At 44.6% G+C, this 22,966-nt stretch overlaps 1 long non-coding RNA gene across 1 annotated transcript in view; it reads right to left on the reverse strand.

Moving 5' to 3' along the window:
- LOC135322428 (uncharacterized) overlaps positions 1-22,966 on the reverse strand; it is an 89,096-nt gene that overhangs the window by 51,358 nt on the left and 14,772 nt on the right. The window contains exon 4 of the long non-coding RNA XR_010383005.1: positions 7,511-8,082. This is a non-coding gene — a long non-coding RNA (uncharacterized LOC135322428). The remainder of the gene's footprint in view (positions 1-7,510; positions 8,083-22,966) is intronic.

A 22,966-nucleotide genomic window follows, 5' to 3' on the forward strand; every position in this document is an offset into this window, starting at 1 on the left:
AAAACCCCTATAGAAATCGAAATGACGGGATGTTTCTAGCTAAGTGAACATGCAGATCAGAACACAAACCTAAATCCTATCAGATCTCACTCGAACGAGCTCAACAAAGTCCTGGGCTACCCTGGAACTTAGCTCTTCTTTTCCAAAAGTTGGCTGAGCTAAGATCATCACACAAGGCAGGGAAGGAAAGAAGAGGAAAGTCCACCTGGCAGCCTCCATCTGTTTACTTCCAGCCAAAAGTCGCCTCTAGGGTCGCCCTGCTAACAAGCCCTCCCCATAAGGAAATCCGGCAACCACACTGCCCCTGCCGTCCCCAAGCAGTCCCGACGCCTCTCTCCCAGCCTGTGAATGTTCTTCTAATGACCCCCCCTGTTGGTGGCACCCTTCCCCTCTTCCCTGCTACACACACACACACACACAGAGCCACAGCAGTCTTCCCAAATCACAAATTTGATTACATCACCCCCACTTCAAACCCTTCAGAGGCTCCCTGGTGGAATTCTAGCCCCACCCCAGACACTGCTTGCCCAGCCTCACCTCAGTACACAGGTCCCCAGTGACCTCAGGGGCCCCCTGACTTGCTCCTACTTCCCACTTGTCTCCAGGCTCATTTTGACTGTTTCCCAAGGAAGCCTTCCCTCCTTCCAACTACCACAATTTGTTCCTCTATTCCTAGAACATTCTAGGCTAAGTCAACTTCTGACAATGCTAAGCTCACAAGAAGCAAATACATTTTGCTTACTAATGTGGGTCCACCCTCTCTCCCCTAGACACACAGAAGTGCACGTGTTATGAATAAATGAATGACGGGGTGGGTCTCAAAGGGACAGACATACCTACTCTCACCCGTCCCTACCCTTGTGTCTGTAGAATATCAGAAGAAAAACCAGAATTACCTTTACTGATGGTCACTTTCTGATGACACCCTTCACTGACTACTGTGTCAGTTCTAGTAAAACCCAAGCTCTTCCAAAGCCCTCCATCCCGGACTCTCTCCAGTGTCCTCACCAGCAGGGGCACCTTCCACCCTGGACCACACAGGGCACTCTCCCCGTTTCCCCACGCCAAAAGCCTCCAGGCATCTGCCCGGCCTGCACCTGCCACCTGAGCCACATTCTTGACTACTTCTCCTGGCTGACACTCTGTCCTCACAAATGAATGTAGAGTCCATTTCTTCCAGGAAGTCCTCTCTGATAATGTCCTTTAGGTCTTGGTTGGGCTTCATCTATAGCAGCAGTACATGGTGACCAACTGGGTGTTTGCCCGCTCCTTTGAGACCACGAACTCTTGGGGGCCACGTGGGAAGGAGTGAGAGATTACAAGAGGGGTGCGGGAAGCAAAAAGCAAAAATCACAGCCCAAGTCCCAAATTCAAAGATACTTTCTCAGGAAAAATTATAAACAATTTCACACGTGTGCAATTTGGCTACTGTTTTTGTGGCTTGTGGACAGCAAGAACTTGGTGTTCTAGTCCAAAACCCAGATTACATGCAAAGAAATGTATATATTCATATCCAAAGGAAACCAGAGCTGCTCAAAAACAGTTTGCAGTTAGAATTGAAAGGAACTTTGATAAAGGCAATCTCTCTCTCTCTCTTCCTTCTTTTCTGGCATCATATAATTTTAGAAGTATTTGCGTGACCAAGAGATGGCTACAGCCCGTGATTCTTCACTGGAGTGTTTGGGGCTGAGGAAGACCAGATTACATTCACTGCGTAAATGCAATCACACCAACACACTGATAGGTGCCGTGGTGGTGGAGATGATGTTCCAAAGCAGGCAACCTTATTCTGTAAGAGAACTCTAAATAGAAAGTAAGAAATGCAATGTTCTGTAGTCAATTTCATTTGCTATATGGGTCATTAATTGATAGTATATCTTGTCTAATGAAACCCAAAAATAAATTGTCAACGTAGATTTTCTTCATCTGACCATTTTATGCTAACTTTGGATATTAAACCCTCACTCCATAAGTAAAACTCAGGCCTACGCTGCAGCAGTTACATCCCGTGGAAGAAAGCCGATCAAGGGAGAACTGGAGAGTTTCCCTTCAGAAGCTGCTAAGTCTGGTTTTGCACCTGTACGTGATTTGCAACCACGTCATCGAGAATGGAGAAAACCTAACAACTGTGGGGCGAAAAGCACTGCGGTGCTTCAGAAAAATCAAAGAACGCTGAGCTTTGTGAAACAGTCCTGAGGCACTTAAATCGTACTTTTTCTGAAAGGCTCCAAAACTGACCCAATTCACCATTCCAGGTTCAAAAGGGAGGTACCGGATTTAGTAGAGAAAACATGCCCTTGAAGTCTGACAAGGCCTTGCTTGAATTCTGCTGCAGCATTTACTAGCCACTAAATGGACCAATTCCTTAACCCTCTGAGAAGGCTTCCCGATCTGCAAAAGGGGGCTGCCACCGCCCACCTGGGAGGCATGGATGAGAACGCAACACGCAAGTAGGGCTGCCGACTGGTACCTGAAACGGGGCCTGACTAGCTTCCCTCCGCTGCCCTTCTCCCCCTTAAACTTGCACTGTTCCCCCGGTAAGGATCAAGACCACGGAACAGAATGCCCGATTTTTCTGTGTATCCCCGGATACATGACTTACCCTTAGGAGGCCAGAAAAACTGCTTCCTCCCCAGTCACTATCAACGTTCTTAAGATTCTGGGTATTTTTAACTCTATTTTCCAGGGAGACTATTCCAGAACTTTCCAAGCACCATTCTCCAGGTTGGCTCCCCTCCCAGCACCCATCCTTTCTCACTTCAGATACTCTGTATGATTGCCGTCTGTTCATGGGAAAGCGAGTCCGGTAGGGTGGGGACTCCCAAGGACTCCCCCCTCCCTCACAGGTGAGTGTGACTACCTTCTGCCCACTCCTCACTCCAACTCCAGCTTCTAAGAAGTCTACCCTCCAGGACCCTGCAGACTCTGCATCTTCCCAAGACACACACGTGGCCACGACCCTCCCTTCAGATTTCTTCCTGGCTGGCCCTGCACACCCCCCGGCCCCTTAAAGATAAATGGCATTAGGCTGAAAATCGCAAATGCCGCTGACTGACACACCAAAGCTGCATGGTCTGGGCTTTCCTCCAACCCAGGCAGGGCCCTGCCCCCCCTCAGCCTCAGTCTGCAGCTCTCGAGATGATCTAATTCACATGCAAGGCTATGAACACCAGCTAAGAATGACGATTCCCAACGTGTATCTATAGTCCGGCTCCTTCACCTGAGCCACAATCTCATAGACACGAGTGCCTCTTTGAAGTCCTAACTTGGATGACAAATGGCATCTTAAAAATGCCTCATGTTAACCATTTACTCTGGAATTCGATTCCTGGCAGGTACCTCCCAGACTCCCCATTTTAGTAACAGCCCCAGCACCCAACTATGTGTTTGAGGTCACATTCAATTTCCAATGTTCCCTCCCCTAATCCCTGTCCTGGAATCAGTCCTATTATTTCCGTCGCTAAGCCCATCTCAAATGTGGTTCTACAGGGACCATGGCCGTAACCCCCCAAGTTCACAGCATGGTACACTGACTAACAGTCCTCCGTAGGGTGCTCCCTGGAGGGGAAGGCATCTCCTGCCACTGGTCACCTCAGAAGGCACTGGATTCTCACAAAGGAGGCCCAGGAGAAGGGACTCAAGGTTCTCCCGTGGTCTGAGCTTTGAAGGGCCCGAGGTCTGGGGGAGCTCCTAATTAGCAGACACACTTGCCAGTGAGCAGATGAGGATGGAGGAACCCAGGCAAGGCTGTTCTCACTCCAACCCCTGGGCTCTCGGGAGCCACGGGAAAGGCCTGTGTCCAGGGCACAGCCCGGCCATCACAGATCCCAGCCAGCATTAGCCAACACGGACAGCCTAGTCTCCATCTAATTGTGACACTTACTTCTGTTCTGTTCCCCACCCAGAATGTGATGGACTCATTCAGATATTATGGCCTGTCTCAAGCGATACAAATTCAGTGATAAATGAAGTGTCCACATTTGGACCAGAGCATGAAAGGAGAAACAAGGCCTCATGTTCAGCATGATGGTGGTGGCCAAACCCTTCCACCGAGTGAGATGAACCATGATGGGGGTGAGAATCCAAGGTCCTAGGTCGGCCAAAACATCTTCCTTCAAGGTTGGCTGGGGTGTTGCAGACTCCCTACCGCAAACTAACTACACGGCCGTCAGTGGTGGACATCAGCTGCAACAGACACGGAGTCAGATATTTATGCCAACATGGGTTAAAAGTAAAGGCCGGGGCAGGGAGGCCTGCACGGCTGCTGAGGCAAAGCACAGACCCGGCTCTGAATGCCCACTGGCTGGAGAAGAGAGGAAGCTACGGTCCCCTTTAGCGGTCGCTGTGTCAACAAGATCCAGGTGAGCCAGCTACTTAGGAGAAGGCCATGTTTTCCTGATACTCAGAAAAACCAGCCTCGTAAAGGGAACACAAGAGTGGCATGGATTTTAGACCCACTTCTGCCCCTTTATGAAGGCAAAGTAAAGTAAATGGCACAGGGATGTTGAATGCAAAAAAAAAAAAAATTAAATAAGTAAACGGTGACTGCTTCCTCCAACAGCGTCCCCTGCAGCTGCACACCCATGAGCCTGCCACTTTCTCACCAGTGACCGCTGGCCAGGAAGTGCCATCACGCACGTCACACTGTGACAGCCAGGAACCGCGTGAAGAGCACGTTTGTGTAAAAGCAGGAATCGAGCAAGATGCTGCAGAATTTCACTTTACAAGTTTAAATACTCCATGAAAAGAATCCCTCAGCAGCCGCCTAAATCAATTCGCATCTCACTTCTTCAAAACAATCAAACAAATTTAATAAGGGCGCATTTGTCACCAAATATAAGGAGGACCAAACAGGTTCCTCAAAGCAAGGATTTTAACAGGTATCAAACACCAGTGGGTGATGTGCTAACAAAGCAAATATTCCAAAAAGTTAGAAAATAAAAAATGACTAGGATAATACATGGATCAAGGCAACTGTTAAGTTTTTGCTCTTTAAAGCGATGGAGACTGTACGGAGGGCAATCTGGATATTTCCAATGCAGGGTGTGCACAGCCCACATTTTCAGACGCAACAACATGCTCACTGGGCAGTACAAGAGAAAAAGAATAAAGAAAAAGGAAAAGAGGAACAAGAGAAAATTAGAAACACACAAGAACAAAAATGATTTTGACAGCATGTACAAGAATTTATGTGAGTGTGTGAGGCCAGGGATGCTGGGACGGTGAGACCCACACTCACCTCCTGCTCCAGGGAAGGCAGGGGCCTGAGGGGAGCGGTGCTGCCGGAGGACCCCAACGTGATCAGCGCCCCTAACCAAAACTCCACCTATATGCGTCTAGGCAGCTTTTGAGCTACAAATTGTGGTCGCATTTCAGGCTGGACAGTTTTACTCACTTCCACCAAGAGTAGCAGGAGAGAATTAGGCTGTTCCTGTACCAAAGCATTGTTTAAAAAATTAATGACTGTGGAATAGTAAAAGAAAAAATTGAGTAAAAGTGACTGGAGGAGAATGTGCTTGACCCGAGCTCACTGGCCACGTTATCTCACTGACGTTAAGATGCTGGCTGAGCCCTTATGGTAGCAAAACAGACAGACCCACCAGGAGGGAGGTTTAATGCGCTGCTGTATTTTGATGCCGAGAGCCATGCCTGGTACACGAGGTTCTGGGTAAACAATGGTGACAGTGTCAACCACTATGGGCTAAGCACACATCCAGCTACTCCGCCAAATCCCAAGGGCAGACTTCAAATGGCAAAAACAAGTTGGCATTCTCTGGTGGGTCTGCAGAGTCAGAGCCAAGCAGTTGCTGAGCAAAAATGTCACCAGTGCCTCCTATGACAAAAGAGGAGACACTGGCCTGGGGCTGGGGCAGGGCTCTAGACTTCCAGTGCTCACCAATCAATCTGTCCAGGGGGAGAACGTGGTCTCTGCGTATGTTGCACCTATGCACCTACCTTGACTGACGCCTGGGGGCTCAGCAGGTGGTGACATGTGAGGTGAACGGAGCCAGCCTCGGTGTAGCACAGTGCTGGCAGCTATGCCCTCAGCAGTGCCCAGGCTCCTAAACCTGACACCTCATCTCCAAGGAGCAGAAGGGGAGTGCGGGCATGAAGATCACAGGGCCCTGTGAGGACAAGTACAGGCCATGACATGACTTGCCCCTTCCTTAAGCCATAGAGATATGTCCGGGAGGAACAGAAAATTCATCCAGAGCCCGCTAGGCACCTCACACACGTGGGGGACTCGGGTCCCCTGTGCCTATCACTCACAGGGCTGGTCTGGACATTCTTTTTATCAATTCTCTGGCATCTTCTCCTCCAACTTACCAACAACCAGAAAGTAGAATCTGATCTTAGTTAATTTCAAGAATCACAGAGCACCGCCTCCACAGTGGGCCCGGCAGCCGTGCCAGGTCCTCCGACCGTCACCTGTCAGACCGCCATGAGTACTCTCCAGACTCAAGGCCTGAGGCCGTAGGCCATGGGCACACAGCTTCCCTCACTCTCCCCAGCAAAGGGGGACCACCTCTCGGCAAAGGCATGTCACCCTCTTCTGCACGAAGGACAGCACTATAGATACACGGGGAAACAGAGCAGATGGTGGGGGGTTAGGCAGCCCAGAAGAGCTCGTCTGTAATTCCGAGACAAAGTGGGGCCGTTGACTTAATCACAGGGACAAAGTGAGGATGAACATTTCCCTGCTCTTTCCCATACTCCGTGATACGCCTTTCCCTGCATAAGGAGTTCATTCGGAGGTCCCTGGCGGTGATTCTGATGTCCTAACATGGCATGCTGGCTGTCGGGCAGGAAGAGAGGGCCTGAGCCGAACAGGTGCTGGGCCTGGGAGGCAGGAGACACCGGCTCCAGCCCCAGCTCAACCAGCGCCTCGTTCTGCCTCTCGGGATTCAGCATCTCATCTACAAGCAAAGGGATGAGACTATCTAAAGACAGGCTGCCCAACATAAATGAAATGAGAGCCATGTAAAGAAAGTTTCCCAGTTGCCACATTTAAAACGGTAAACAAAGAAACAAACCAACAAACAAAAAACAAATACTAGAAAATGATTTTAAGAACAAATCTTAATCTACTGTATGTAAAATACTATCATTTTGACATGTAATCAATATAGGAAGTGATAAGATAGTTTACATTCTTTTTACTAGACAAGTCTCAGCGTCTGATGTTCATTTGACCTACAGCAAATCTCAGCTCAGAGCAGCCTCCTCCCCAGCTCTCCTAGCATCAGTGGCTGTGGCTACTCTATTGGTCAGCAACTCCAGGGGTCCCACCAGGGTCCTGGCTGAAAAGCTGCAGAAAGTGTCCACAATAACCCTAAAAGGATCTCTCTGAAACAAAGGCGGATTCACTTTTAAATGTCTGTAAAGCGGCGGGCTGCACCTCCCTCCACCCTTGGCTACAAGAGAGTCCTCTTCCTTGCTGATCCCTTTCTGGATGTAGGGAAGAAACCCAGCACACAGCCAGGGTGGACTGGCCTCCAGGTAAACTTACCTGCTTTCTGTGTCCAGTCCCATGATGTCCTCCTTCTCAAATGGGATGCAGAGAAGGAGGATCTTGTCCCCAGAATTGTCGGATGCACCGTCCAGCCACTTGGACTTGGGCAAGATGAAGAGTGACTCAGTGAAGTCGTCGATCCTCTTCTCCACCACCCTGCAGTCCTCGTAAATTGAAGGCCACTTCGGTGCGCGGCTGCTCGGCCACCTCCCCATGCAGCAGAAAGTCAAAGAGCTGAGAGTCATAGAGCGTGGTGCCATACAGCTCCTCTGCACGTGGAGCTTTTCGAAGCCTTGGCCGAGAGGCATTCAGTAATGATGACAAGGCCCAAGACCTTGCGGTGGGTCTGGAAGTCGCTCCACACATTCTTGGGCGCATAGTGGTGCCTGTAGTGGATACAGTTTGCCCACTGGGAGCTGCACGGACTGATCTGACTCACCAAGGTGATTCACTTATAGATGCAAAAGAAATTCTCCTCTGAGATGATCCCCACGTGTTCGACCACCACGGGGAAAGTCTGGTGGTCCTCAGCACACTGCACGTAGTCAGGGATGCTCATGCTGCAGGCCCTGACGAGAGGGGAGAGGAGATCGAGGTACATACTGTACTGTGGGCTGCAGGTCCATCTGGGTTGCGATGACCTGGTGTGTACCAACCAGAAGGCAAGGGAAGCTCAAGTAAATCCGGGGGTACAGTTTGTCCTCAGAGTCTTCAAATGGCTACCGTAGTTCGGATCACATTACCCAGCTTTTGGTCTAGGCTTCCTGCCCTGCAGAGAAGGGTCATTTCTTGTTTTCTGTTTCCAAGCACCTACCAAGGCCCTGATGCAAAGTCACTGCTGAAAAATGCTGAATAAGGAAGTGAACAAAGGAAGTGCTTTCCCCAACCTCCTTCAGCAGAATATAAAGAAAAGGACTACAGTGGGATCAAAAGATCTGGTTTTCTATCCAATTTATTTGAACTCCTAAGCTTCAGAATAATGGATAAGAAAACTTGCCTTGGGGAGAAGGGTACAGTTCAGTGGTAGAGCACGTGCTTAGCATGTACGAGGTCCTGGGTTCAAACACCAGTACCTCATTTTAAAAAATGAAACAAATAAATAAACCTAATTACCCTCCTGAAAAAATATTTTTTAATTCAAAATTCAAAAAAAAATCCTTGCAATTGACACAACATTGTAAACTTGACTATACTTCAATTAAAAAAAAAATCTTTGTCTTACATGAAAATATCTGGATTACAGAAGTTTGCAAATGTAAAATGCCTAGGGTACCACCTGCATAAAAAGGGGTGACTGTAAAATTTAGTATCGCTCCTTTATGAGCTATATTTCCTTTGGGGGGGTTATAACTTCTTAGAGCTAATTTTCTCAGATTAAAAAATATAAACATTACCTGATTCTCAGGACTGCTGAAGAATCAGATAACCCTATGAAAGCATCTGACCCACAGAGGTTACTCAATAATATTTGTTGAATGAATGAATAAACCAGCAAAGTGAATGCTGCTCCCTGCCACAGACCATCATAATGGTACTGCCTGGAAATCCCAAGCCCACGTTCCACCCGTCTCGACACTAACCATGTGGGTGACCTGGTCAGGCCTGTGTGATTCTCTAAGCCCCAGTTTAATCGTGAATAAAATTAGGGCAATAAAACAAACCTCAAATTGTTAGTGAGTCAGTAATGAATTGTACCCCAAACTTTCAAGTTGGAACCATTAAGGAAAACTATACAAAGGGTCCATAGGCCCTCTCCATATTATCTCTTACAACTACATGGGAATCTACATTATATCTCAAAATAAAAAGTCTAATTTTTTAAAGAGGCTATTGAGGTTAAATGAGCTCACTGTCTCAAATAAGGAACACAAAGCACAAATAGGACAATGCCCAGCACATGAGATACACTCAGTTAACATTCCCACTCAACCCATTGGTCCCTCCAACTTCAGAGCAAGAGGATGGGTCCTCGTGGCAAGAGGCCACTGCACCTGAAGCTAACAAAACTAATGGTGCCCACTTCCAAGAGCTCCTGTCATCACCCTTGTTCTAATTTTCTATTTGTAATTTTTTTCTTTTTATTAAATAGAAACTCCCAATTGCATAGCCTTCACCTGACTAGACATCATGATGGCAGCCCTTCAAAACCTGACCACAGAGATCATGATGGCAGCCCTTCTTGGTGAAACAATAAAATGAAAATCCATTTCCACAAGACCTCTGTGTAAATCTACTAGGGAACTTAATCCTGGACTGAGGAAGAGGACTGGGGAGGAGGGGGCAATCAGGCGCACAGAAAACTATGGGCCACCTGTCCCACGATGGACTTTTGACTCAACCCTCACCCTCCAGGAAATTCAAAATACACACCGACAGATTGCTATGGACAAGATTTTTTTTTTTTAAACAAATACCTGAATCCCTAGCAGGTCTTATTTCTACCGAAACACAAATGGATTATGTGTATAATGTTTCACAAAAGCCCTAAAATATTATCACGCCAACTTGACACATCAAGAAAAACTGAGGTAGAGAAGTTTATCACATTGTACATGATTAGAGAGAGGCCACGTCAGACACCGTATTTAAATCCAAGCCACTGCTCCAGTGCTCACACTAGAAAGTGTGACATACTGCACCTTTCCTGCCCTCTCCCTGCAATAAATCTCTGAAGAGTCTTTTCTGTGCCACCTGGAATCACAATCACATCAATTTTCCACAAAGTGCTATGTCACTCCTTGGATGCTGTATCAAAATCTAAAGGGTTGGGATGGGAGGAGTGATTTGCATTTTCTGTTTCTCAAAGGAAACATGGCTTTAAAAGAAACTGAAAAGCACATATCTAGTCTAAGCCCTCATTGTGCAGAGAAAAAAATGGAGGCTCAGAAGAGATGAGGAAAGGTCCTTATTAATAAATATATCCTCAGTGCAGCACCAAGCCAGCCCTGGGCACTGCTGGGGGAGGATCTGGGAGACCCAGGAGAATGAGTGTTAGAAAAAGGAAAGAGAATAAGCATAAAAGGCCCTGTCTCTACACCACCATACCATGGAATTCCACCAAATTACCAAGTAAGGGTGCAGCCAATATTAAGGTGGGCTAAGCAGGTTATAGAAACCTGGAAGTCTCAACCATATTGGAAATTCCAACATTTACTATGTTTTTTTCCCAGTTCAAGCATCAACTCAGTGGGAACTCTGTACCAGGGACTACACGAGGCCTGGAGTTCTCCCAAATACAGACCTCTATTACCACGTGTACAAACCACATAAAGGCCACCAGAAGAAAAGCACCCACAGATGGAATTACTGAAACTGAAAGCAGCCAACCAGCATATATTACTAAGAAAAATGGTGCTCCTAGAAATGGACTCATGGACATAGAAAGCCAACTGTGGTTAGCAGGCAGGAAAGGGGGGATTAACAGATACACGTTAATAAATATAAAATAAATGACAAGGACCTACTATATAGCACAGGGAACTATATTCAATTTCTTGTAATGAGTTGTACTAAAAACAATCTAAAACATATTTATACACATATGCATATGTTCATAACTGAATCTCTGCTGTACACCTGAAACTAACATTGTAAATTGACTACACTTCAAAAAAATTAATTTAAAAAAATAAGTAAAAATAAAAGCAACGCCATTAAGGAAAAATAAAAGAACACTCTAATCCCCTTTGCTGTAGCTGCTGAATATTTTTAGTTGCAAGCACCAAGTCCACTGGATCACTCCAGCACTGGCTGTCACTCTTTCTGACCATCAGAGAGTCACTTGGCTTCACTGAGGTTAATTTTCTCTTCTGTGAAAGGCTAAAGTTGCAACTAATGATGTATAGAATCTCATCATTCACAAGCCCAACAATTAGTGAGGACTTCCCATGGGCCAGGCTCTGGAGAGATGAAAATATAGGGTCCCAGTTATATTCATGAGTAGAAGAAGTTTATGCCATAAAGACATTAATTCTTCCTATTTTGATAGACAGATTCATTGCAATTCTGATTAGAATTCCTACCAGATTTTTCATGGAATGTAACAAGTTAATTTATGGTCAAGAATAGCCAAGAAACTTCTTTAGAACCACCACTGGGGAGGGGTGGATTGGTCATTCATTTCCACTGGTCTTTCTGATGTGATGAAAACGTTCTGGAATAATAATTGTTGCACAACTGTAAATATGCTAAAAGCTGCTGAATTGTACCATTTAAATGGGTGGACTTCATGGTGTGTGAACAATATCACAATAAAGCTGTTATATGAAAAAATATTTCTTGACAATTATTTTTCCCTCTATACTACTTAGTCTGCCCCACAATTTAAGAAAAACAAAAAACCAAAACAAACCAAACTGTGCCAGGAGCTCTTTAGGACTGCAATGTCCCTGGGTCTCCAACGCCTCTGGTGGTGCTCTTCCTGTTAACACACCAAGCTGGGCTGGGCTAGTTAGGGAATGTAACTGTCTTTTTAAAATCGATGGTCACACTTTTCACCCTGGGAGAGGGAAGGAAGGAGGATGACACAGCCTTATGCCTTCAGCTCATTTTTAACTGAACCAAGCCCTGCTTTCAACACTGTAATCCCTCTCACTATAAAAACACATGACACCAACAAGCACCGCCATCATAACACCTGAAAGTGTTCAAGGTACTTACCTGGGGCAGAAACACTGAGGGAGGAGACAGAAGCTCGCTTGGCACTGAGGATCCCTTTTCCCGACTCCACCAGTAGCTGGGCTTTACAGCCGGAGGCTCTCAGCCCAGGGAGCAGTGCAGACGCCACTGAGCTGTTCCTCAGGGAGCGGGAAAGGAAGACCAGGGCAGCCCCGGAGTCGCGGGGCAGGGAAATGGGTGGAAACGCGGGCTGCAGCCCCGCTCGGAGGCCATCCCCAGCCCCAGCCCCAGCTGCCCCGTCCGGGTCCGCAGACCCCGCCCGCCTGGCACGCAGCCCGCCCAGTTGTGGGAACGGGCCGGTGGCCGAGGAGAGGAAGCCCGGGAGGAGAGGACTCGCGGGCGAGAGAGGGGAAGGGGACGCCAGCAGCGGACTGAGGGGAGCCCGGCTGGGTGAGAGGCGGCAGGTGCACACCTGGCCCCGGGAAGCTGTGGCACTGGGGCACTGGGGCAGGTGGCGCGGGCAGAGGGGTCTGGCCCGAGCAATTCAGCTGAACACAGGCTGACTCACGCCCTCGTGGTCTGTGACACGCGGACCGCCCTCCCGCAGCCACCTGACCCCTTTCCCGGGAGACCCCACATTGCACTTCCACAGCCAGAGGCACCGGCCCCGGGCAGGAGCTAAAGGCCTGCCGGGCGACAGAGCTGAGAAGCCTTTGGGGCTAATTCCCGGCTCGGAGATGGAGCTTCCAACCCGCGGTCCAGCTGACACCGACCGCCCATGCGCAGGAGGGCCAGCAATCTGCTCTGGGTTCTGCGAGAGAAGTTGGGGCAGTGAGGGAGGGAAAAGATGGGAGGGGGAGGGGAGGAGGGAAAAAATGGAGGGAGACAGATGGACAGGAAGAGCAGAGAGAAGGGAGGGATCTGGAAAGGGTAAGGTCCTAGCGGGGATGGAGAGAAAAAGCTTTACCTCTGGTGGCACCCTGAAGAAGGCGGCAGTCCTGCCTCTGTACCCTTCTGTAACACTTCAAGGCCCGCAGCTCAAGTTTTACCTCCCTGATCCAGCCCTCCATCCGAAGCTGCTGCAGAACCCCTACGGGTATCACACCTGTTGCCCCCAAGCGGAGCAGGGTTTTCTGTTGGTCTGGGAACCAAGCACCCGCAGGTGTTGTCGCTCAGAACTACCTTGGGAAGAGTACATATTCCCCTTTTACACGCTGGGAAACAGGCAGGCACGATCTTTGCCTTAGCTCCACTGTCCCAGGTGTTGGGCTGGCAGGGAGAGGGGTGGTTCAAGATCAGAGCCCCAGACAGAGCAGACTGCCTGAGTTTTGGTGCATAGTCCCCATCCGTCCTGGGTAAACCACACTCCACCCTAGTGGAACCATCAAGGGCTCACAGTAGTTCCCTGGGTTTGGGAGAGCTGTCCTCATGTGAAGGAAAAGCCCAGCTGGGCTAACAAGCTAAGTCACAAATCTAAGTGTGATAAGTGTCGGTTTACTGATCTAAATTCTGCTGGGCTAACTCGTAAATCTGAAGTTTAGTGTCAGTTTACTGGGCTAACAAGCTAAGTCGTAAATCGAAGCTCAACAAGTGTCTATTACAAGTTGACAAGCACCAGTGTGCTGATTCCTTCCTTTTTGTTGCTTGAGCCTTATTGGCTAATACACCCTTACTTGTAATTAACCCTTTAAAACTTCATGTGTATGTCTTGGAGGTGGGTGCTCAGAACTTCGGAGCAGAAGCCCCTCTGAGCCCGCCGGCATAATAAATCTGAGTACGCCAACACTCCGAGTGGTGATTGTTCCTTGGCTGGCCTGTTGTTTCCATAACACTCAGTTCCAGTGCCCAGCTTGCTAGGTATATAGGAGTGCTACCAAATCCAAATTCATTCTCTTCAGTGCAGGACAGGCCAATAAGTTGGGAGACCAGGTGTTGGGGCATGGAATAGCAAGTTTCTGTAGACCTAGATGGCAAACAAATGTCCTGGAAAACCATCTCCCCAAGTCAGAATTCAGGCTCCTTTCCTACGTGCTTGGTTGTTGCAATCTTCTTGGTGTAGGAATTCCTTCTTGTTAGAATCCTTTGTTCTTGCAGCTATCTGCCTGGGTCAAATCTCTGTAAACCTCTAACAAAACAAAAGTTATTTTCTATTCTGCAATTTCTTATCTTTTTATGAATGAAAATGTGTTAAATATACTTAAAGATCAGAGCCTTCAGAATAGGTTCTCCTGTATATTTCAGGCTCTAAGCAACATTGTTTTACAAGCAAGATGAAGCCTAGGAGACAGAGCATAGGGTTAAAGTCAAAGGAAAAGATCTAATATGGAGTCAGATTTGTTCTGTTCTATTACCCAGGCAGAAGCCACTTGAGGATTTAAATCCCTTTAAGTTAAAAATAACTAAAACTTTAAAGGAATTTACATACATAGGTGGGAATGTGCATAGCATATCTGGAAAAGCACCCAAAGGATAGTAAACAGTGGCATCTCCAGGGAGGGCTGAAAGAAGAGAGGATGAGGGAAAACTTCTTTCACTTGTGTATTTTTGTGCTCTGTTTGAATTTTTTTTAACCATTTGCATGTATTTCTTTTTCAGTTAAAAAAATGTGTAATGGAGCAAAGGATTAACTAGCTCAGCAAATACAGCAGCCATGGAATCACTGAGTCATCACTTTTGATTTAAGCCAGGAAGCATTTATTGACTCACCTATGTGCCCAGTGCTGTTTTAAGACTTCTTTTTTTTATTATTATTATTATTATTATTATTATTATTATTATTATTATTATTATTATTAATATTATTATTATTATTACTATTTTTATTATTATTATTATTTTATGAATTAATAACAAGGTATCCCTCACCCCTGCCCATGGCTGGTGGAAAACCAACTGAGTTTTTATTGAGTTGTTTTCCAAGGAGTAGAGATGAGTTATAAACTGAACACATCTTCAGGGCAAAACAGTCGGAGTGGTTTTCCAGCAGGCCAGACAGCTATGAAGGGTTTTCAATAGAGACCCCCAGAGGCTGAGAGAGAAAGCCTCGAGGACCCTACAAAAAGCTGCCCAAACTGTCTTCTCCATGGCAATACTGAAATAGGAAAGAACAAATCTGACTCCATATTAGATCTGTTCCTTTGACTTTAAAAAAGCCAAGTTAATACTCTCCGGTCTTTTCATGGATTATGATGTCACAGAGGAGATGGACAGGTCAACAAGGAACCACTCTGCCGTGATCACGGAGCCGGGGAGCGGGATGGGCGGCAACATGTGTGACGCAGTTGTAGCCGTGCCCGCGTTTCTATGCAGGTACCCAAAGTCGCCTCGACAAGATGTCAAACACTTGTGCCCACGTCCTCATCACCTGACATGTATTAAAGAGAAATGGAAATGTATAAAAGGCCAATACCCTTGGTGGGTACACCGTCCAAAGAGCAAAGTCACAGTTTGACAACTGGCCATCTCGGTTCCCTGGGCTTCATTCTTGGAGAACCTTAAAAACCACTCCTCTGTCCTTAAGAAGTGCTGCATATTTGTCCTATCTTTGGCTCAGGGATGGAGCACGTTCAAGTGAACTTTAATGTCTGCACAGATTTGACTGTCTTTCTCCAGGTTCACGTGTCCATTCTAAAGAGGCCTGAGCTAAGTCCATCCTCCGTAAGATCTATTCCCTCCAGTGACTGCTCATTGAGCCTGCAATTAAGAGCCAGCAGAACAAGAATGTCCTTAGCTAAAAAGTTCACCCACCCTTCACTGCTTTCTTAATCTCCTCTCCTGGCTAATTGCAACAGACTATCACCTCCCTCCACCAAGCTCCCCAAATATGTCAGTTTGTCTCCCCAAAGAGAAGGTAAGGTCCATAAAAGAGGAGACAACTCCATAGTCACCTCTGAATTCCTAGCATAAAGTAATGTTAAGAAATAGAACTATGATTATGGCTTCTTTCCTTTAAAACCTTTCTGGTTATTTGATTGAGACCTTGGAAGACAGGTGTTTGCAGTCAAGTATCTTGATCCTCAAGACTCTGGAGGCCTTTTTCGGAATGGCTGCTCACTGATTCATTCAAACCACAGCTTCTCATTCCAGGAGTAGCTGTGATTCTCTGCCAGGAGTATGTGGTTACTCTCATGCCAGAAGAGCTTTAAACTATATCCTTACTTTGGATTTGTTATTTTTCCCCTCTTCCAAAAAAATTGACTTTCCTTAATGTCTTACCTTGAGGAATTTTTTTTCATAGTTTACCCTTTATTAAACCATGCTTCTCGGGATGGGCTTGGCCTTACATATGATCAGTCATCCAACTCCCAGTGTGAGAGGACTCGGGCTCACCTCCTACCCTCCAGTCAAGGCAACTGAAACTCAGTACAGGAGCCAACAGGCACCCCAGGGCTTCTAAGGCTCGCGTATCCCCCAGAATCCCTGCTTTCTGGTTTGTCTTGGCTTCTGAGGATTTCCCCTCACTTTCTTCACAATTAGCTGTGCAGCTTGAAAGATGAAGAAGGAAGGTTTTATTTCTTAATCAGCATTTTAAGAAACTTGTGTAATGAAGGTTTTCACGAGTTTCTAGAACCCTCCGTTGCCGAGACAGAAAACACACTAGATATTTTCTAAGTTTAGCTATCATGTGTATTTTTTCTTTTCTTTTGTTTTCTTAACTGCAAATAGACATTTTTTAATTAAAAAAAATAAGGCCCCAAATAGGATAGAGACTTGAAGGGGCATACAAAATTAAAGGGCAAAGACAGAAAAATGATAAATACTCTACAAGGTTAATATAATACTTACACTATGGATCAGATCAGCAATTCTCAGTAACAGCTAATTGAAATATGTCCATGAGGTAAAACGTCTCTCCTGTCAGGAGATGGCTAACAGAAAATAGAATTAAAACAACAAACTAAAATTCTAAGTCTGGTGAGGTACAGAATTCTACCAGCTAAATGTGTCTTCTTCTGGAAAAGAGGGAGGCTCACCAGCTCTTTACTGTGGAGCATGAGCCCAGGGGATGGCGGTGAAGTGAGCTCTGTAAGTACCCAATAGCAAACTTGTGATGAATAAAGAGATGTGAGCTTTGATGACAGAGATGATAGTACTATTCACTTGTCCTGTAAAGTATGTCTTCACGTTCAGTGATCAATACCTCAGCGTCCTCAGGGATTAAGATTATAGGAAAATTCACAGCCCGTGCCCAAACCTCCTCTTTGAGCTCATGACAGTGCACTTAGATATCTCAAAGGCAACTCGAGCTCCACCTGCAAAGAGCTGACTTCACGGTGCTCCTCCCATAGCCGTCCTACCCAGGGCCCCTGGTCGGGGGGCAAGGTCTCCCTTCCTCTCCCAGCTCAGGCCCATCACTCACAGATGTGACTGGACCCCACCTTCAGGGCCCAGATTTCCTCAGTCACCGAGTCCCACCACCCACACCTGACCTACCAGGTACTCACTGGCACTCACTCAGCACTGACTGTGTGCTGGGAACCACGCTGCACACTGTGCACACGTTATCTCACTGGATCGCCACAGCAGTCCTGGGAGGTCGGTACATCACTTCTTCAATTGATTAGATAAATTGTTTACCTCCTTGAGTGCATCATCCAAAGTGACACAGCTACTCAGCCACAAAACTGGGACTGAAAACCACTTGAAAATTCTACACTCCTACACCTGGCAGCCACCCTAATCTGACTCATCACATCACCTCATGCAGAGCCTTCTAAATGTTTCTAAGCATTCTACAAGACAAAAGTGATCTACGAGAGCACCCCACTCCCCTACTAAAAATCTGTCAATGACGGTCCACTGCCCTTAGGAGAAAGCCCCACCGGGCCTGAGCACAGCCCAATGGCCCGGCATCCGCGTTCCCTGCGCGGTCTCGCCGCCTCACCCACCACACAGATCTACACGTGCCGTGTCCAGGACAGGGATGCTGACTCCGTACAACCCGGGGCTCGTCTCACTCAAACAATGATCACCTTCTTCAGTGTTCACCCTCTTCACTGCTGACGGTCAGAAAAATATTTTCTCAGGATGAATCAATATCTTTTTCCTTACAACTTCCTGTCATTGATAATGAGCTCCATCCAAAATACGGAAGACCTAATTCTCAGTCTCCTTATCTGTAAAGTGAGAATAACAAGGAAATATATGAAGTTTTATGTGAAATAATATACATGTGAGGCTGAGGGACAATTCCCAACATACAGTAAGCACTCAATATGTGCTTACTTAATATTAATAGGAATATATTGCATTCCAGCAACATTAACTCAATGTTTTATGGCTTTGTCCAACAGACTACAGACAAACATTTGGACGAACACCTTTGAGCAGATCAGCCCAAGCGTGATGGGAGAGGTAAGCACTGACTCCAGTTACAGCTGCAGCCAACCAGCACTACGGGGCTGGGGCAGTTTGCTCAAACTCTTACGTGTTGCTTGAGAATTTAGTTGCCATTAATGAATAAAGACAGGTGTTCTTTAGTCAAAATTCCTGAAACATATATCTTCAGAGATTGATGCAAATTTGATTTCAAGTACAACACTCTCACTAGAAATTATTTGAAAATGATAGTCTTAGCTCCTCTGCACATCAAAAGGGCATGATCTTAATGTATCTGACTACACCAAAAGTGTTGTTTAAAGGAATTTAAGATGAAGTCATCCTAAATAAGCTCTCAGTATCATCTTCACAAAGCCCCACCCAAGGGTCTCATTTCTCACTTCCACATAGGTGTTCAGGTAGCTTAACCTGGGTCTTGGTTTCTTATAACACGGGGGTGGGAAGAGTTGTGGATAGATTTATGTAGCAAATATAAACCTAGAGTATTTGCTGTGTAGAAATCCTAGAAATAAACAAATTAATATATAGTCCTACCCTCAAGATGCTCAGCCTTTCCATTTACAACAGCATTAAAAATAAAATGAGAGATACATTTAACAAAAATTTACAAGATTTGTACATTGAATATTTTGATATATCACCGAAATAATACTTAAAAGATCTACATATATGGAACACATCCCATGTTCATGGAATGGTAGACAATATTGTTAAAAATGTTAAGACTCCCCAAAGTGAGTTACAAATTCAGTGGAATCCTTATCAATATTCCAGCTGACTTCTTTGCAAAAATTGAAAAAGTGATCCCAAAATTCATATGGAAGTGCAAGGGGCCCAGATCAGCCAAAACAATCTTGAAAAAGCAGAGCAAAGTTGGAGGACTCACTTTAAAGGGTACTAAAAAGCTATAGTACTAAGTCAGAATGGTACTGGCATAAGTTTGGATAAATAAATCTATGAGACATAATAAAAACCCAGGGGGAAAAACTTACATTTACAGTCAGTTTTCCACAAGGGTGTCAACAACACTCCATTGAAAGAATAGTCTATTCAACAAATGGTGCAGGGAGTGCTGAGTATCTGCAGGCAAAAGAATGAATCTGGAATCTGGATCCCCATATTTTAAATAAATAAAAATTAATTCAAAATTGATCACAGACAGAAACGTAAAAACTAAACCTATAAACTTTCTAAAAGAAGACACAGTATAAATCTTTGTGGTCCTAGGATAGGCTTTGGTTTCCTAGATACAATACGAAGAGCACAAGTGATAGAAGAAAAAAGCAGATAAACTGGACTTCATCAAAGTTAAAACCTTTTTGTTACAAATTACATCATCAAGAAAGTGAAATGACAGGGGAAGGGGGTATATCAAGTGACAGAGTGCATGCTTAGCAAGAAAAATAAAATAAATCAATACATCTAATTACCTCCCCTGTAAAGAAATTGTTTTAATGCTTAAAAAAACTAAAGTGAAAGGACAATCTGCAGAATAGGAGAAAAATTTTGCCAAGCATGTATCTAAGAAGAGACTAGTATTCAGGATATATAAAAAATGCTTACAACTGAACAATACAAAGTAAATCGACCCAATGTTTAAATTTGCCAAGGATTTAAATAAATACACAAATGGCCGATAAGCACATGAAAAGAAGCTCAGCATCACTAGCCAAATCAAAATCAAAATGAGTTCTCATTTTACACCCACTAGGACGGTTTTAATCAAAACATGGACAATAACAAGTGTCATTGAGGAGGCAGAGATACCTCATTTGCGGCCAGTGGAAAGGGACAATGGTGCAGCTTCTTTGGAGAAGTCTGGTGTTTCCTCAAAAGGTTAGAGTTATATGGCTCAGCAATTCCACTCCTACATGTAGAGTCATCCCTCAGTATCCTCGGGGGGTTGGTTTCAGGAAACCCCCACCCTGGATACCATAATCCAAGGATGTTTGAGTCCCTTTACAATCAGCCATCTGGATCCATGAAGTGGAAACTACAGATATGGCGGGCCAACTGTACAGCCAACAGAATGAAAACATATTCTCACAAAAACTTGCACATCAATATTCATGGCAGTATCATTCAGAGTAGACAAAGGTTACAAACAATATCCATCCATCAATGAATGGATAAACAAAATTACCAAGAATAGGCCCACAAACTTTTGGTCATTGAATCTTTGACAAAGGAGGTGAGAACATACAATGGAGTAAAGACAGCCTCTTCAGCAAATGGTGTAGGGATAACTGGACAGCTGCATGTAAATGAATGAAGTTAGACTACTCCCTCACAGCATACACAAAAATAAATTCAAAATGGCTTAAAGACTTAAACATGTAGACAAGACACTATAAACCTCTTAGAAGAAAACATAGGCAAAATATCTGACATACATCTCAGCAATGTTCTCCTAGAGCAGTCTACTGAAGCAATAGAAATACAAGCAAAAATATACAAGTGGGATGTAATTAAACTTACAAGGTTTTGCACAGCAAAGGAAACAGTAAGCAAAACTAAAAGACAAACTATGGAATGGGAGAAAATAGTTGCAATAAATGAGACTGACAAGGGCTTAATTCCCAGAATATATAACACCTTTTACACTTGATAAGAAAGAAAAACAAACAATTCAATTCAAAAATGGGCAGAAGGCCTAAAGAAGCTTTTCTCCAATGAAGACATACAAATGGCCAATAGGCACATGAAAAAATGCTCAATATCATTATCAGAGAAATGCAAATCAAAACTGCAATCAAATATCACATCTCACCAGTCAGAATAGCCATCATTCAGAAGTTCACAAACAATAAATGCTGGAGAGGCTGTGGAGAATAGGGAACCCTCCTACACTGTGGTTGCAGTTTGGTGGAGCCATTGTGGAAACCAGTACAGAGGTTCCTCAAAAGACAAAACATTGACCTCCCATAAGACCCAGCAATCCCACCCCTGGGCATATATCCAGAAGGAACCATAATTCAAAATGATACCTACACCCCAATATTCAGAGCAGCACTATTTACAATAGCAAGACATGGAAACAACCTAAATGTCCACTGACAGATGACTGGATAAAGAGGTTGTAGTATATTTGTACAATAGACTACAATTCAGCCATAAAAAAATAATAAAATAATGCCATTTGTAGAAACATGAATGGACGTGGAGAATGTCATTCTAAGTGAAGTAAGCCAGAAAGAGAAAGAAAAATACCATATGAGATCGCTCACATGTGGAATCTAAAAAAACAAACAAACAAAAAGATAAACTTATCTACAGAACAGAAACAGACACACAGACATAGAAACCAAACTATGGTTACCAGAGGGGAGAGGGTGTGGGAAGAAATAAATTGGGAGTTCAAGATTTGCAGATACTGAGTATGTATAGAGTAAACAGCAAGTTTATACTGTATAGCACAGGAGAATATATTTAATAACTTATAGTAACTTATGTTGAAAAAGAATATGAAAATGAATACATGTATGTTCCTATATAAATGAAGTGTTGTGCTGTACACAAGAAACTGATGCAAAATTATAAACTGACGCAACATTATAAACTGACTAGAATTCAATGAAAATATTTTTAAATAGAGAAAAAACGAAAAAAAAAAAGAAAAAGGATATTATAAAACCAAAAGAATAAAGTACTGACTGAGGCTACAACATGGATGAACCTTGAAAGTTTATACTAAAATAAGCCAGACACAAAAGGGCAAACAGTGCCCTTTTAGGTGAACTGTATCTAAGCCTTTATTGTACTATTCCAGTAAATTTTCTGGAAATTTGAACTCTCAAAATCAAAATAAAATGTATTATTCATTAAAAACCTAAAATGATTCTTCACAGGAGGGCTTTAATTATTAAATGCAGAAATGCATGTAAAGCTCCTGGAACAACACTTTGCACGTCCACACACAGTCACTGCTGTCACTGCCACTCAGAGGGTGGTGCCAGCGCTGATGAGGGCTGCCTCCAGTTGCTCCCCTGCAGACAGGAGTGAGGGCCTGGGCTCTGACAGGAAGGGTGACCGGGAACATGGGTTAGACAGAACCACGCCCCAGACTTTGTATTACCCAACTTTCTTATACAAACTGCTCCATGTAACATAAACACGCTACAGGGATGTATCTTATGACACAGGGAATATAGCCAATGTTTTACAATAACTATAAATGGAGCATAACAATAAAAATTGTGCAACTATTGTACACCTGAAACTTATATCATATTGTAAATCAGCTATACTTTTATAAAATGTTAAAAAATAATTTTAAAATGTTATCACTTCAGTATTCAATTCGGTTTTTAAGTAACTAATAAACAGCTTAGAATGTATAAAACATTTAAGTGTGATAAGTTTGTTTACATATTTATTTACTTTCAGCCTCCTGCTAAAAGAGAAATTAAACAATTTTTAACACAGCTTAACAACCATAACAACAAAAAGACAAAAGTTAGAGTGAAAAGAAAATGGAGATTCAATACTTAAATGAAA

Source organism: Camelus dromedarius, chromosome 11, assembly GCF_036321535.1.
Source record: "Camelus dromedarius isolate mCamDro1 chromosome 11, mCamDro1.pat, whole genome shotgun sequence".
Classification (NCBI taxonomy): domain Eukaryota; kingdom Metazoa; phylum Chordata; class Mammalia; order Artiodactyla; family Camelidae; genus Camelus; species Camelus dromedarius.